Source organism: Micromys minutus (genome assembly GCF_963924665.1).
Source record: "Micromys minutus genome assembly, chromosome: 15".
In the NCBI taxonomy this organism is placed as follows: domain Eukaryota; kingdom Metazoa; phylum Chordata; class Mammalia; order Rodentia; family Muridae; genus Micromys; species Micromys minutus.
The window spans coordinates 173,060-177,228 of NC_137984.1; the positions used below are offsets into that span (position 1 = coordinate 173,060).

Genomic DNA, 4,169 nt, shown 5'->3' on the forward strand with positions numbered 1-4,169 from the left:
GAAACACCATATAATATTGTCATCACCAAGCCTATCTTCTAATGATATACAGAGCAGTAAGGGGGCAGAGAGTAGAGCCTAAGACATAGATATTGCATAGTATGAGAGGCAAAAATGCATTCATTCACCCAATAATGATACAATAAACTATAATACTATAATCAATGTCATACAGAAATTTAAAAAATGTAAATAGGACTCAGATACATAAGTTAAAACCAACAAGCAGCAATATATGGCCAGAATAACATTTATATGACTTTTAGTGACCAGTTCAAACATTTTATTGATACATAAATATCCAAGTAAAACCTTAGTAAAATAAGTTCACAGTGTATGAAATTGCTACAAAAATGTTCATTGTACTCCTAATTAGCAGCATTTAAAACATGAAGCATTCTATATCATTTACAACTGCTCTGAAGGAAATTAAATGCATGCACATTCATAGACATATAGGACACATGCTAAAATTAGAAAACTGATAAAAACCAAATGCATGTAAATAAGTGTAAAGGTACATGTTTCATGAGTTGGAAGAACTTACATAGTCAAACTCTCAGTTCTTTCCAAATGGATCTAGTGTAATTTTATGCAATCCCTATAGAAATCCCAAGTAGAGAATAGTTGGCATGGTCAAGCTTATCCTGAAATGTTTACAGAAACCCACAGGATTACAAGAGCTAAGGGATCCTTGACCAGATTTAAAATAGTTGGAGGAATGCATTCAAAGTTAAGTATTATTATATAAATATAGCAGTCAAAGGACTATGAAATATGATTTTTAAAAATAAACCAGAACGTTTTCTTGGTGCGCTTAAGCTTGGCTCCCAGATACTTAATTCTTAAAACATAAATGATAAATTGAAACTCACTAAAACTGCAAATTTTAGTTTTAAGAAATAAGAAAATACCTATAAACTATGCATATGACAAAAACACAGTATTTAGGGCTTATAAAGAACACTAAACTCAAGAGTTGAAAATAAACTGCTGGCAGGATATAAACATTAAAAGAAACTGTACAGAAGACTGTACAAAAAAAGAAAAGAAAAAACACCAGAAGAGGCTCAGATTCTTTTACTCATTCGGGGAAATGCACATTAAATAACTAAAACAAAAATAGTGATGACATTGCACACCAAATCCTGAGAAAGATGCAGGAAGCCTGCATGCTGTGCTCTAAACAGGAAATGTCCTTCTTGTGTGCGTTCATTTTTTTTGAATGATCCACTTACAGCTTGTGTTGCTAGTTTGAAGACTGTGGAACCTTCAGAAGGTAGAGGCTCGCTATCAGAAGCAGGTAATTCAGTGAACTTCAGAAGACTATACTTACTTCTAATCCCAACTTTTCTTTCTGTTTTCCACTTGCTGGAAATAAGCAATGTCATGTAGCCTTGAACTCTACTATGGCTTTTTGCTGTAGGAGACTGAGACCCTCAAAAACCATGTACACATATCACACACATACATAAACATATTGAAGCACATGTGCATGCACGCATGCACGAACGTGTGCACACACACATTTTTGAAGAAGAAACAGAGTTGCTAAGACATCTCAGCAAGTAAAATATCTTGCCAAACAAGCTTGGCAACCTGAATTTGATCCCATAGAACTCACTGTGGATGGAGTGAAAGAAATCCTAAAATCTGTCCTCTAACTTACACACACACACTCAAATACTTTTAAAAAAATCAAGAACTATACATTACAAAGCAGGAATAAAACCTATATGGTTATTACAATCCTTATTTCACTAACTGGTCATGTACCTTGGGCTGGATGGGTTCCTCTCTATCGGACACAAGACACATTCTCTGTTCTGTTGCCATCAGCCACTATTTCAGGGTGGGGTAGACAAAACAAGTGTTAGTTTCTAAAGGATATGAAACCTTGCTTGGGAGTGTGGTTTGGATGTTCATTGAACTACCATTAATAAACAAGTTGTAGCAAGAAACAATGACAGGGTGCAAACATTTCCTGAGACAGCAATAACAAACCAACAATGTGCTCTTCCATACAACAGAAATTTATCTTCTCAGAGCTCTGGTAACCAGAAGGCCAAGGTAACAGTGGGATGATTTCTTTCTGCAGCTGTTCTCAAGGGTTCTCCCAATGTCTTTCTCCAAGCTTCCTATGATGGCCTCTGCTCCTTTACTCTTTGACTATGAATGTGTCACTCTAAACTTTGCATTTTGTGTGTGTGTGTGTGTGTGTGTGTGTGTGTGTGTGTGTGTGTGTGTGTGTGTGTATGTATGTGTGTGTGCTTTCTTCTTGTAATAACACTTCCCATTGACTTGGGGCTTATCTCTATAATCCAATATGATCTCACTTTAAAATGCTAAATTTAATCAAAAATGAAAAAGACCACCTTTTCAAAAATGAGTATACTCACAAGTTCTAGATTGTCCTATTTACCCTTCAGAAAACCACTTGGATTCCAAATATGGTTGTTACTGGATCCAGAGACCTATTTATGCTTGATAATCAGGATTAATCAACTATCAAATACAAAACCCAACATGGCTGTACAAGAACTTGCCAATAGTTTATGTCCCAAGGAAGCTGTAAGGTCAGATAGCCGACTCAACTTCCAGTTCAATAACCTAACCCTAACCCTTTTTCTTTCTGTTTTCAAACAGATCAAAAGAAGCACGTTTTGGGACAAAAAAAAAAAAAAAAAAAAAAAAGACCCGAAATTCCAATTGTCCTTCAACAGAAAAATGCTTTACTGCCAAATGTTCTTCCCAATCATTGGTTAAGTTCTTGTAGAACTCTCCATATTCTTCATTAGTAATGTCATTAGGATTTCTTGTCCAAATTGGCTTTGTTTTGTTGAGTTCTTCTTGATCAATGTACTTTTTCTTTATCTTCTTCTTTTTCTTCTTGTCACCATCCTTCTTCTCCTCTTCTTCTTCATCAGAACCAACATCTTCTATTTCAGGCTTGTCATCAGACTCCTTTTCTTTTTTTTCTTTCTCCTCTTCTTTCTCTTCCTTTTCTTCAACCTCATCATCACTGACTTCCTTATCACATTCCTTCTCCACAAAGAGAGTAATGGGATAGCAGATAAACTGAGAATGTTTCTTCACAATCTCCTTCATTCTCCTTTTCTCCAAATACTATACTCAGTTTGGTCTTCTTTCAGATGCAAGATAACCTTTGTTTCACGACCCATTGGTTTACCTGTGTCAGTCCTCACTGTGAAGGATCCTCCAGCTGAGGATTCCTAGACATACTGCTCATCATCATTATGCTTTGTGATGACAGTCACTTTCTCAGCAACCAAATACGCAGAGTAAAAACCAACACCGAGCTGGCCAATCATAGAGATATCTGCACCAGCCTGCAAAGCCTCCAGGAAGGCTTTGGTGCCTTATTTGGCAATAGTGCCAAGGTTATTGATCAAGTCAGCCTTGGTCATTCCAATTCCAGTATCCACAATAGTGAGGGTTTGATCTTGTTTGTTGGAAATGAGATTAATGTGCAGCTCCTTCCCAGAATCAAGTTTACTAGGGTCTGTCAAGCTCTCATATCTGATTTTATCCAGAGCATCTGATGAATTGGAAATGAACTCCCTCAGAAAGATCTCTTTGTTCGAGTAGAAAGTGTTGATGATCAAGGACATTAACTGGGCAATTTCTGCTTGAAAGGCAAAGGTCTCAACTTCCTCCTCCTCCATTGGATGGTCTTGTGTCTGGGTCTCCTCAGGCATCTCGGCTGAATGAGCATGCATGGGACGTGACTAGCCATACCAGGACACTGAAGCAACTCCTAACATGCTCCTGCATATACCTAGTAGATGATCCAACTATATCCAGTCTACAGTTATGAAAATCTTTAACCACTCCACTATAATAGAGTCAGCTCTATAGAGGAAAAATAAAAACACCCAACCAGCACAACAAACAAACAAATAAGCAAAACTCCTGCTATTAGTCATTTACCCATGAGTCCATGGTCTCTTTTCCAAATGGAAAAAGGTAACACAGCATATTGTTTTTCATGTGGCTCAAGCACTAACATCCAGAAGAGATTATATAGCAATGTTGTAAATCAAAGTCTCATTCTTGACTACAAATGTCCAAGGCAAGAAAACCAAACAGGGAAGGCAGAAAGATCAACTACACACACACACACACACACACACACACACACACACACA

General features: G+C 37.1%; 1 pseudogene across 1 annotated transcript; it reads right to left on the bottom strand.

The window, feature by feature from the left end:
• Nucleotides 1–2,616: 2,616 nt before the first annotated feature.
• On the bottom strand, nucleotides 2,617–3,719 carry LOC308430270 (heat shock protein HSP 90-alpha A2-like; annotated as a pseudogene). Its single transcript has one exon. The product of its transcript is annotated as a heat shock protein HSP 90-alpha A2-like (transcript).
• Nucleotides 3,720–4,169: the final 450 nt, after the last annotated feature.